Here is a 14,272-nt window from a genome sequence, read left to right on the forward strand (position 1 = left end):
GAGGGAAGACGCAACAAACCAGTCGGGAAAAGAGATGTAGCTGATGTTGCAGCCCAAACGTCAGCTACAGAACCTATGGGCCCTATGGAGGGAGGGATGTTCATCCCCTCCATGAGCAATGCAATGACACCGGACAAGACTGAACAGCGAACCTCATATGTGAGGGGAAGCATTGAAGGGACTGAAATTAACATATTGATCGATTCAGGAGCAACCGAGTCGTTCATCAGTGACAACTTCCGCAGGTCTGTTCCAGCCCTGCACAAGCGACCTTTAACGGCGGATTTTATTGCTGCACGGGCAGTGAATGGACAGTTGCTCGACACACTGGGCACTATAACAGTGACTATGCGTCTGGAGAACACCTCCCGACAGCAGGTTTTCCATGTTATTAGGGGGTCCACACAAACAGCGCTACTGGGCTTGGACTTTCTTGTCGCAAATCACGCCCTTCTGGATTATGCCCGTGGCAGACTACACCTATGGGACACTGCACTTCCACTCCTGAGTGGCAAAGACCTGATTCCGGAGTGTTGTAATGTTTCCATCGCCACTGTTGTGACACTGCCCCCCCTCAGTGAGATGCTGGTGCCTGTGAGTGTGTCCCCACCTGGGCCCGTTGATCAACTTCCTGACTTTGTGGGTTACTTATCACCCAACCTTAAAGGCAAAAGTGAGTGTGTCATAGCTCACACAGTGACATCTGTAAAGGACGGGGTTACCACAGCCCGTGTGTTGAACCCTACAGATCAGGACATTATACTGAGAGAGGGTGTGCACCTGGGGGTGTTTTTCTCCGTGGATGAGGCGGAGATCGTGACACTTCCTCAGGGTCCAGCCGAGACTGTCTCTACCATTTCATCCAGTGAGGTGCCTGTTTTGTCACTGGAGGAGTCTTCTGTTAGTCAGCAACAGAAAGCACAACTGGCTGCACTGCTGGCCGAGCATCAGGGGATTTTCAACCCGTCAAAAGGGGGGACTGGCAGATGCACCCTTATCCAACATCACATCCAGACCGGTGATCATCCTCCTCTGCGGCAGCGCGCCTACCGGACTTCACCAGAAAAGAGAGAGGAAAAAGACAGGCAGGTGACTGCCCTGTTGGCAGACGGGGTGATTGAGGAAAGCTGCAGCCCATGGGCCTCGCCTGTGGTCCTTGTAAAGAAGAAGAATGGTGAGTGGAGATTCTGCATTGACCATCGTCGTCTGAACAGTGTAACCGTGAAAGATTCTCATCCGCTCCCCAGGGTGGATGAGACCCTGGATGCACTGGCGGGCTCCCTGTGGTTCAGCACATTGGATTTCACTAACGGATATTGGCAGGTCGAGGTCGCTGAGGGAGACAGGGAGAAAACTGCCTTCACCACCTCTACCAGTGGCGGTCTATGCCGATGGGCCTTACTAACTCACCTGCAACATTTCAGCGCATGATGGAGCTGGTGCTCAGAGGGCTCCCATGGCAAGTGTGTATGGTGTACCTTGACGACGTGTTAATATATAGCCCCACCTTTGAGGCCCATCTCACCAGTTTGCGTGAAGTTTTCTCCAGGATCCATGCAGCTGGCCTCAGGCTGAATCATAAGAAACGTCATCTGGCTCGAGATCATGTAGTGTTCCTGGGACATGTTGTTTCTCGCCACGGCTTACAGCCCGACCCTCGAAACACAGACAAAGTCAGAACCTGGCCCACACCACAGAACCCAACCGAAGTGAGAGCCTTTGTGGGTCTTTGCTCTTACTACAGACGCTTTGTTAAAAACTTTGCCCAATATGCAGCCCCTCTGCACCGCCTCACCTGCAAAGACACACCTTTTAAATGGACAAGTGAGTGTGACACAGCCTTTGAGTACCTGAAGGGGGTGCTTTCATCTGCTCCAGTTGTCACCATGCCTGATTTTAACATCCCTTTTAAAGTGTACACAGATGCCTCTTTGGAAGCAGTAGGGGACCAGGACGGACTGGAGCGTGTGGTGTCATACGCTAGCCAAGCACTCAGTTCCCCAGAAAAGCGCTGGTCTACATTTGACATAGAGCTGTGGGCCGTAGTGTGGGCTACACGGCAATTCAGACATTACATAGGATCAGCTGCTTTTACCATCATAACTGATCACAAGCCTCTGCTGGGCCTGCGTGGCATGTCCATTGACAAGGATCCCACGGGACGCCGAGCAAGATGGATACTGGAACTGGACCCTTATAACTGGAGTATGCAGCACAAGGACGGCAAACGGCATACTAACGCTGATGCACTTTCACGGCGTCCTCAAGACCCTGAGCCCAGTGTGGTAAACACAGGTGAGACAACCACACAAGTGAATGTTATAGGCTCAGATATAGAGCCCAGCGTTCCCCAACCAGTCACTCAACTGCTACAAACACCCACGGGAAACCCACCGACCTCTGACCTCCATACAGGGGAGCGGCGTGTGGAAAAGAACAGTGGGGCGCAGGACTTGTCATTCAAATATGTACTGTCACATGACGGAACGGAAATGAGGGGGCTACAACGGGCCGACCCAGATATTAATCGGGTGTTAGACTGGATGGAGAGAAGTGGCTCTCGGCCATCTAAGGGGCAGATGAGAGGTAGCTCTAGGTGGCTTCGAAAATTATGGACTGAATATCCCCGCCTCGCTGTTGTTAATGGACTACTTTGCAGGACGGTGAACTCTCCCCTCACCGGAGATGCTCTGTGTCAGGTTGTTATGCCCTCCTCACTTATCTCTGATGTGTTGCAGCATCTACATGGGGGCTCTACATCGGCACATTTTTCCGTGGAACGAGTGTGGGAACGTGCAAGGGAAACTTGCTACTGGCCGTTCATGTTCAAAGATATTCAGCGGTGGTGTGAACAGTGCATCCCCTGTCAAACCCGCAAGGCCCCGGTGCCTAAGCATCGGGCACCAATGGGGGGCGTCCATGTAACTCGGCCACTCGAGAGAGTGGCAACGGACATTCTTGAACTGCCAGTGACTGCTAAAGGAAATAGATACGTGTTAGTAGTGGAAGACTACTTTACCAAATTTGTGAATTTGTATGCTCTCTCTAACCAAACAGCACAGTCGGTAGCACAGTGTTTGTTCGATGACTATGTGATGGTGCATGGTGTTCCTGAAGTGATTCATAGTGATCAGGGGCAGAAGCTGAGATTGTTCAAAGAATGTGTCAGCTCCTGGGAATTAAAAAGACACGCACTACACCTTATAATCCCAAATCGGACGGAATGGTTGAACGCTTTAACCGCACGCTGATCGACCAGCTTGCCAAATCGCTGCTCGCCTGCGGTGGTGAGTGGGATGATTATCTGAAACAGGTGGCTTTCGCCTATAACACATCTGTGCATGCCTGCACCAACTACAGTCCGTACTATCTACTTCACGGACGGGAGGCTCGTGTTCCAGTGGATGTGTTGGTGCCGTCTCATTTGGTGCGCTCTGACTTGCCCTTTTCTCATGCTGATTTTGTGGCCTCTTTAGCAGAGAGGCTGGAGACTGCTTTTGCTGGTGCCAGGCAAGGTGGCGCCAACGCTCACGAGAAGCAAAAGCTCTACTATGATGGAGCTGTGCGTCACCGGCCGTATGCAGTAGGGGATCTGGTATGGCTACGTAATCCGACAGAGGACAGGATGAAACTTGCTCCCCACTGGAGGGGGCCCTACAGGGTCCTGTCTGTGTTGGACTCTCAAGGGGAACCTGGACTCACCTATCATATTGGCAACCCTTTGGAATTTGATGGACGGGGGCAGGTCGTCCATTATGATAGACTGAAACCATACACACTACCGATGGCTGCTGGTTTTTCAAATGGCATGCCTACTTCTCCTAGTCAGGCTCCCTCATTGCTGGACGAGGGGTCGCCAGAAGGGGGTGCTGGGGCTGACGAGCCGCTGACCTCTGGTGACACAGGGACTGTTCAGATTACAGGCATCAGAGAGCCACTACAGACTGTTTCTCGTTCTGGGAGGAATGTGAGACAACCAGTTCGTTTCAAGGACTTTGTCACTTTTGGTTAGCTGTTTAGAAATAGAAAGAAAATTAAACAAAAGTTGGGCTTTCGGTTGGAGGTTGTCAAGGTCACTTAATATGTTCTTACTATGATGGCAAATGTTTCATATGTGTATAGTATGTCTGGATGCTATGGTGTATCAGAATTTTCTGGTGTACGTGGGAATAGTGTGGCATGCGTGACTGTGCAGTGGTGTGAGGGGAACATGCATATATTTTTTTTTTTGTGTGTGGGTTAACTCCTGTGTTTTGACTGCCTGTGTTGTTTTTGCAGTTATTCTGTTATGGTGTTGAAACGAGGACGTTTCTTTTTGTAGGAGGGGAGGTATGTAACCTATTTTTATGGGCATGCCTCTTTATGATGTTAAGTTCCTGTTATAAGCTGTTTTACAGTATATGCTTTGAGCTTTTATTTGGAAGGCGCCTAGAGCGGAAGTGAGGTCATGTTGTGTGAAGCGGGGGTTTTTGGAGGGGAGAAAAATAAAGTGGTCCTTGTGTGAACTGGAGCCTCCGTGTTTGTTATTTTGGAGTTTTATACAGTATAGGCGATATTTATAAACCCTCGGTTACAATAACAAAACTACCCTCTAAACAACTCAACTGTGACCTGCCTTTAACCCACGGTCGTCGAAGTGGGTGAGACACCAAATAATAGAGTGACAGTAGCATTAAAGGCCTACTGAAATGAAATTTTTTTAGTTAAACGGGAATAGCAGATCCATTCTGTCATACTTGATCATTTCGCGATATTGCCATATTTTTGCTGAAAGGATTTAGTAGAGAAAATCGACAATAAAGTTCGCAACTTTTGCTCGCTGATAAAAAAAGCCTTGCCTGTACCGGAAGTAGCATGACGTCACAAGCGGTAGTGCTGCTCACAATTCCCCGTTGTTTACAATGGAGCGAGAGAGATTCGGACCGAGAAAGTGACGATTACCCCATTAATTTGAGCGAGGATGAAAGATTCGTAGATGAGGAACGTTACAGTGAAGGACTTGAGAGGCAGTGATGGACGTATCTTTTTTCGCTCTGACCGTAACTTAGGTACAAGCTGGCTCATTGGATTCCACACTCTCTCCTTTTTCTATTGTGTATCACAGATTTGTATTTTAAACCATCTCAGATACTATATCCTCTTGAAAATGAGAGTCGAGAACGCGAAATGGACATTCACAGTGACTGAACATGTAAATACACGATTAATAATTCAGCTTTGCGAAGCTAAAAAAAATAGAAGCTAACCTAGCTACGTAGCCAACTTGATAGCAGCAGTCTCAAATGCAGATAGAAACTAAATTTTAAAAAAAACCTGACTGGATGGATAGACAGAAGATCAATAATACTATTAAACCATGAACATGTAAATACACGATTAATAATATTCCGCTTGGCGAAGCTAAAAAAACAGAAGCTAACCTAGCAACGTAGCCAACGTGATAGCGCCAGTCTCAAATGCAGATAGAAACTAAATTTAAAAAAACCCTGACTGGATGGATAGTGTTGCGTTTGACCAGATGTTCCTCCAAGTGGGATGTAAAACGCTGGTCAGTCCCAAGTTCCTTAGATGACATATAAACTGAACTCAAATGTACCACCAAACACAGGATAGGTATTTTGTAATTTATTTTCAAATATTTGAGAATAGAGACCAGCCTCGAACAACACATACAAATGCATAGCCCAAGTTGATCTGACAACATCCCGGAATGCACTCTCCTCTTCAATATCCCCCCCCCCCCCCCCGCCCTCACTTGTCTCACCTCAAACACATGCTCATTGTGCTTCTTATCTAGAGTTGGGCTGCAGGAAAGCAAGGAGGATTCCTTCTCTCTGCCTTCCACCCCAAGGCCATCACCAGTGCAAGCACTTTGTCATGAGATGATTAGAAAAGCAAAGAGTACAATATGGAACATTAGCTATATGTAATATGACTATGAAAATTAATAAGTAACACAAAATATGGATGTATGAAGATATATATATATATATCCTTCAATAGACAGAAGATCAATAATACTATTAAACCATGAACATGTAAATACACGATTAATAATATTCCGCTTGGCGAAGCTAAAAAAACAGAAGCTAACTTAGCTACGTAGCCAACGGGATAGCGCCAGTCTCAAATGCAGATAGAAACTAAATTTAAAAAAACCCTGACTGGATGGATAGACAGAAGATCAATAATACTATTAAACCATGAACGTGTAAATACACGATTAATAATATTCCGCTTGGCGAAGCTAAAAAAACAGAAGCTAACCTAGCTGCGTAGCCAACGTGATAGCGCCAGTCTGAAATGCAGATAGAAACTAAATTAAAATAAACCCTGACTGGATGCATAGACAGAAGATCAATAATACTATTAAACCATGAACATGTAAATACACGATAAATAATATTCCGCTTGGCGAAGCTAAAAAAACAGAAGCTAACCTAGCTGCGTAGCTAACTTAGATGCGGCGGCGGGCGTTGTACGCTTTTGACGACACCCCGGCCGCCATCAGAGTCGGCAAGAAACATATATTTCCCCAAAGTTACGTACGTCACATGCACATATCGACACGCACGTACGGGCAATCGATCAAATGTTTGGAAGCCAAAGCTAGACTCACCATAGTGCGTCTGTTATCCTGCTCAAAACACAACACAACCTCCTGGTGTTGGTGTTGCTGTAGTCCGCTGCTCCACCGGCTCCAACTTTCTTATTTGCAGTCTCCATTGTCCATTAAACAAATTGCTCAATCGCTTTATTAACAAGCGGTAACTGGTTGTAGTTCAAAAAGTAACGCACACACATACACGAGCTGCTGTTAGCCAAAAGTCATGCTCACACACACTGAAGTTCTCCGCCAACTCACTCGCGCATGCGCGTTCTCCAAACCCTTAAAGACACAGTACACTAATGCAAATATCACGGATATTACAGTATTGTACTTAGCCGCTAAGACACCGATCGATCCCACCTACAACGTTCTTCTTTGCAGTCTCCATTGTTCATTAAACAAATTGCAAAAGATTCACCAACACAGATGTCCAGAATACTGTGGAATTTTGTCAAAGAAAACAAGAGGCTTTTCTATCGGGTCCGATGGGGTCCAACCACTTCCGTTGCTTTTGTGACGTCACGCGCATAAATCATATCCAAAGGAGTTTTTCAACCGGAAGTGTGGCGGGAGTTTTAAAATTGCACTTTATAAGTTAACCGGGCCGTATTGGCATGTGTTGCAATGTTAAGATTTCATCATTGATATATAAACTATCAGACTGTGTGGTTGGTAGTAGTGGGTTTCAGTAGGCCTTTAAAACAAGTGAATGTAGAGTTTGGACAGAAAACGTTGTATCGCTGTTTGTTATTGGGTATTCTAGTCGTTCAAATAGAGCGATAGGAAAGCGCTTTCATAGGCCCCGTTTACACTAAGGCTATGTCTACACTAAGTCGTTAAACCCCTTAAACGAATAATTATTTAGCCTAAGCCCCGTTTCAGCCACACTAAACCAGCGTTTAAGGTCCCCCCCTCCTCGGCCAAATTTTTACACGAGTAAGTCAGCCGTGTATTTCTTGAATCTCCAGCACTTAGCTTTGTATGGACTCGTTGATCGTTTACAAACTGAGTTCGGAGAGGAAGTGACGCCAGAAAGACCATGCCCACACAGGAAGTGACATCAGAAAGAACGCGCCACAGCCAGCTTCATAGTAAAGCGGTTTCGTAACTCGGAGCTAACCACTGGAAATATGAATGCGAGTCATCCAGACATGCCCGTGTTTCTCCTTTTTCTACATGTACAGACGCTTGTGGAAATCACACATGAATACCTTAAGACAGTGGTTCTTAACCTTGTTGAAGGTACCGAACCCCACCAGTTTCATATGCGCATTCACGAACCCTTCTTTAGTAAAAAATAAAATGTTTATTTTTTTCAAATTCAAGACAAAGTTATATGTTTTTGGAAACACTTTAGTATGGGGAACATATTCTAAGTAACAAAGACTTAATTTAGAGTTATTTGGACACTAGGAGAACATATTCTAAGTAATAAAGACTTAATTAGAGTTAATTGGTTAGGGTTAGAGGGTTAGGGTTATAATAAGGCCATTCCGAATAAGGCATTAATAAGTACTTAATAATGACTAGTTAAGAGCCAATATGTTACTAATTTGCATGTTAATAAGCAACTAATTAATGGCGAATATGTTCCCCATACTAAAGTGTTACCATGTTTTTTTACTGGTGCATAAAATGAACCGTGCATGAACATCACCTTGTTCAAACAACAAAACCAACACAGTGCATAAACTCACAACAAATTACACACCTGCAAATCAGTGTGACTTCTGCTGTTGCCGTATCCGTAATATGCCGATAGGGAGAAGTTTGTATTTACACGATGAGTCGGGTGTGTTTTGACCTCCGCCGAACCTCTAGGGTTCGATTGAACCCAGGTTAAGAACCACTGCCTTAAGAGAAAGCGATTGCAGCTACAAACCCCGTTTCCATATGAGTTGGGAAATTGTGTTAGATGTAAATATAAACGGAATACAATGATTTGCAAATCCTTTTCAACCCATATTCAATTGAATGCACTACAAAGACAAGATATTTGATGTTCAAACTCAGAAACTTTTTTTTTTTTTTTGCAAATAATAATTAACTTAGAATTTCATGGCTGCAACACGTGCCAAAGTAGTTGGGAAAGGGCATGTTCACCACTGTGTTACATAGCCTTTCCTGTTAACAACACTCAGTAAACGTTTAGGAACTGAGGAGACACATTTTTTAAGCTTCTCAGGTGGAATTCTTTCCCATTCTTGCTTGATGTACAGCTTAAGTTGTTCAACAGTCCGGGGGTCTCTGTTGTGGTATTTTAGGCTTCATAATGCGCCACACATTTTCAATGAGAGACAGGTCTTGACTACAGGCAGGTCAGTCTAGTACCCGCAATCTTTTACTATGAAGCCACGTTGATGTAACACGTGACTTGGAATTGTCTTGCTGAAATAAGCAGGGGCATCCATGGTAACGTTGCTTGGATGGCAACATATGTTGCTCCAAAACCTGTATGTACTATTGCGTTCTAACCAGATGTTCCTCCAGGGAATTTAAGTTTCTGGTCACTCCCAAGTTCTTTTGATGACACAGCTGAGCTCAAATTGTCCACCAGGCAGTAGTTGGTATTTTGTGGTTTATTCTCAAAGCTTTGACAATAAACGTGAGACCAATCCACATACTTGCCAACCTTGAGACCTCCGATTAGGGCGGGGGCGTGGTTAATAGGGGAGTATATTTACAGCTAGAATTCACCAACTCAAGTATTTCATATATATATATATATATATATATATATATATATATATATATATATATATATATATATATATATATATATATATGAAATACTTGACTTTCAGTGAATTCTAGCTATATATATATGTATATATATCTATTTTATTATACATATAAATAAAATAAATACTTGAATTTCAGTGTTCCGGGGGCTATCCAGTAGATGGCAGTATCGTCCTGTTTAACTTCTCCTCCGTTCATGACTCGGCCACCGTGTTCAATGGTGCTCTCCCCGACCATCTTAGAGCACCACAGTCGGTCGACCATTTTAAGAAGGGACTAAAAACCCACCTTTTTAGCACAGCTTTTATCTAATTTCTCTGCCTTCTTGTTTTTAAATGCACTGCTTGCTTATCTGTTTTTTTATCCAGTGCTTTCAGGCTCTTATTTCTACTTTATCTATGTTTCTGTTTTATCTAGTGTGTGTCATGATTCATTTCTATTTTATTTTTTTTATTATATATTCTTACTTTCTATTTTTATTTTTAATACTTTGTAGCACTTTGAGATTTTAACAAATGTAAAGTGCGTAACAAATGCAATTCATTATTATTATTATTATTATTAGAAGTCTGTTTTACAAAATGTACAGGCAACATAATTACATACACCTTCCCCTTCGAACTGTCCTGGATGAACTGAAATTCTTGTTTCCATTCGTTTTGGAACTTGCAAGCGTATTTCTTCATCTTGCTCGTCGACGGCGTCGCCATGTCTGTAACTTCCTCGTTCTTCTGCTTCGTCTCCTTGTTGTGTGCGCAGTTGTGCACTATACTCTCTAAAAGCCGTAGATGTTTTGACATCATTGGGCAGGCAAGCTGTTTATACTGTGGAAAAGCGGACGTGAGAACAGGCTGTCCCCACTCAGGTCCGCATTGAGCTGGAGGGGGCGTGGCCTCCAGCTCCGGCTGAATACCGGGAGTTTGTCGGGAGAAAATTTCTGCCGGGAGTTTATCGGGAGAGGCGCTGAATACCGGGAGTCTCCCGCTAAAAACGGGAGGGTTGGCAAGTATGCCAATCCAGTACAGAAGCGTTCACTCGCACAGCTAAGATCGATCTCCCCCCCCTACGCCAGCGTTGCCCTCTCTCCTCTGTCTCTCGCCCCGACCTTCGTTGTTCCTCGCCCCCACCTTACAGAAATGACTACAGATGCCCATTGTGTCTCTTATCTCAAGCCGGCCCGAGAAGGGAGCAGGGAGGATTCCTTCTTCTCTGTCTCCTGCATTCCAGAGCTATCAAGGCCAGACCATACCGTACACTTTGAAGACTCAAGAGAACAAAATGGAGCTGTTTTGCAATACGACCACGAAACTAAAGAAGTAACACTTAAATATGGATATATGTAATTACCCACTTCTGTCAGTACCTTTCAGCATTAATGGCGCCTTCACAGATGTGTAACTTGGGCACTAATACACCCCTATACCATCACAGATGCTGCCTTTCACACTTTGGTTCTTTTCCTCTTTGGTCCGGAGGACACAACGTCTACAGTTTCCAAAAACAATTTGAAATGTGGACTCGTCAGACCACAGAACACTTTTCTGAGATGAGCTCAGGCCCAGCGAAGCCGACTGCGTTTCTGGGTGTTGTTGATAAACGGTTTTCGCCTTGCATAGGAGAGTTTTAACTTGCACTTACAGATGTAGCGACCAACTGTAGTTACTGACAGTGGATTTCTGAAGTGTTCCTGAGCCCATGTGGTGATATCCTTTACACACTGATGTCGCTTGTTGATGCAGTACAGCCTGAGGGATCGAAGGTCACGGGCTTAACTGCTTACGTGCAGTGATTTCTCCAGATTCTCTGAAACCTTTGATGATATTACGGACCGTAGATGGTGAAATCCCTAAATTCCTTGCAATAGCTGGTTGACAAAGGTTTTTCTTAAACTGTTCAACAATTTGCTCACGCATTTGTGACAAAGTGGTGAACCTCGCCCCATCCTTGTTTGTGAATGACTGAGCATTTCATGGAATCTACTTTTATACCCAATCATGGCACCCACCTGTTCCCAATTTGCCTGTTCACCTGTGGGATGTTCCAAATAAGGGTTTGATGAGCATTCCTCAACTTTATCAGTATTTATTGCCACCTTTGCCAATTTATTTGTCACGTGTTGCTGGCATCAAATTCTAAAGTTAATGATTATTTGCAAAAAAAATACATGTTTTATCAGTTTGAACATCAAATATGTTGTCTTTGTAGCTATTCAACTGAATATGGGTTGAAAATGATTTGCAAATCATTGTATTCCATTTATATTTACATCTAACACAATTTCCCAACTCATATGGAAACGGGGTTTGTATTTCGGGTACAACACTTCTCAGACGGCAAGAGAGCTTTCCAATGTCCGGCCGGGTCAGCTGTGTTTCTATTTGGCGAAAAACTTTGTCCATTTGTCGAAGGAGAGACAACGAGAATGCGAGCTCCGGTGGATGTGATAAAAAAGGTAGCGTGTGCTTTGTATTACCTGGCCGTCAAGGGAAAACGGCGAATGCGTTTGGACTGGCAAAGCAGACTATCAGTTATTTTCCGCCATGTATGTCGCCGACTCGACGTCTAGGTCCAGAGTGTATAAAGTCACCAAAAACGAATGGACAATGAAGGTGAAGGCAAAAGAGTGAGGAGTGTCCTGACCAGATATCTAGATCCCTAGTTGGATTGATGTAAAATGTTCTTTATCACATTAAATGCTCGCTTTTACTTTGAAAAATAAAATATTCCGGTGTCAAAATATGAAAAAAACATCCGTTTTGATCTGTTTTTCCGTTTCTATTTACCAGGGTTTAAAATGTTAGTTATATGAAATATAAAACAAAAATCATATTATTCTTGCTCTTTGACACCAAAACAGTTTCTTTCTTTTCTTTTTTATTCTAATAAACCAAGCGTTTTTCGTTTTTCAATATGCATTGATGAAAAGAAAATCCAATGACCAAAACATACTGATGAAAGGTGTTCCGTGTTTTTTTTCCCCAGGGAGTCGGCAATCTTAATTCAAGATGAAAGGCTCTCCGGTTCGGATTCGGATTTAGGGATCTTTGAAGGGAGCCGGATCTTGGGGAGCCCTTCCTATCAAAGGGCTGTTCAAAAGAATGGCACTTTATCATAGGTCATTTTTTAACTGTTTTTTCCCCGTTTTTCTATCAAGGAAGCAATCACGAGCATCAGTTATACGATAAAATGTAGATCCAAAATATTTAATTTACACAAATATTAAACTATTGGTGGGAATTATTCTGAAATATTGGATGTATATATTTTATATATATTTTAAGAGTTTTCATTTTATATATTCTATAAGGCGGTGCCATATTTCCATGCTTTGACAGTGACAATGGTCCGTGTACCTTCCGTTCATTCTATTTCCAATTCTGAAACTCAAATCAAAAACCAAAATTAGGGCCGTTTTTCGATTTTTATTATAGATGGCAGATTTAAAACAAACAAAAAAGGGTTGATTTTCATTAAAATATTGCCATAAAATTGGATTTTGTGCTGTTTTCCTTTGATGTATTTTTTTTTCTCCAGATAAACACAAAAATCGAATATATGTTCATCCAAAATGCAAAAATGCTTGGTTATCTGTGTGATGACAAATTGAACCTGAAGCAGTATTTTAGCTTTTCCTTTGCGCTTAGCATGTTTTTAGCAGAACGGTAACATCTTTGCTCAGCAGGAGTCCTATTGTCGTTTTAAAAATGTGCCATTAAATAGTTGTCCAACTTCTGTTTCAGAAATAAAAATAGAAAAAATGTCCTGAAATTTGTTTTTTGATTTGCATTTAAGAATTGGAAATGGAATGAATGGAAGGTACACGGACCGACATCACTAGTCTCAATTTTCCCTTACCTAAATTTTTTTTTGTCTTTTATCAAAATAGAAAAAAAAATACACTATGTAAAAAAACAAGTCATTAATAACTATTAAGAACGTATAAGTAAAACCACAATAACAATTAGAACATAAAAATGTGACTACAAAATTGTACGACCATAGCTGATGTGTGTACGCCTGAACTACTCCAGATTTTAGAATAATGAACCCGAAAAAATAATAAAAATAAATACAATTAATAAAATCACCTAAAAAATGTTTGTATTTTAACAAAATAGGAAAAAAATACATTATGTAAAAAATAATTCATTAATAAATATTAAGAACATATAAGTAAAACCACAATAACAATTACAACATAAAAATGTGACTACAAAATTGTACGACCATAGCTGACCATAGCTGATGTGTGTACGCCTGAACTACTCCAGATTTTAGAATAATGAACCCGAAAAAATTATAAAAATAAATACAATTAATAAAATCACTTAAAAAATGTTTGTATTTTAACAAATTAGGAAAAAAATACACTATGTAAAAAATAAGTCATAAATAAATAAATATTAAGAACGTATAAGTAAAACCACAATAACAATTACAACATAAAAATGTGACTACAAAATTGTACGACCATAGCTGATGTGTGTACGCCTGAACTACTCAAAATTTTAGAATAATGAACCCGAAAAAATAATAAAAATACAAATAATAAAATCACCCAAAAAAATGTGTATTTTAACAAAATAGGGAAAAAAATACACTATGTAAAAAAATAAGTAATAAATATTAAGAACGTATAAGTAAAACCACAATAACAATTAGAACATAAAAATGTGACTACAAAATTGTACAACCATAGCTGATGTGTGTACGCCTGAACTACTCCAGATTTTAGAATAATGAACCGGAAAAAATAATAAAAATACAAATGTAAATACAATTAATAAATACGTTTTAAAACATATTCATTTTTCTGTTTTTATACATGTATATTATTTTTTTATAGTAAAAACAAACGCAAAATTTACATGTCCATAAAAAAGAGGGTCCCAAACGAACCGCTCACACCTGGGAATCGGT

Source organism: Entelurus aequoreus, linkage group LG01 (assembly GCF_033978785.1).
Source record: "Entelurus aequoreus isolate RoL-2023_Sb linkage group LG01, RoL_Eaeq_v1.1, whole genome shotgun sequence".
NCBI lineage: Eukaryota > Metazoa > Chordata > Actinopteri > Syngnathiformes > Syngnathidae > Entelurus > Entelurus aequoreus.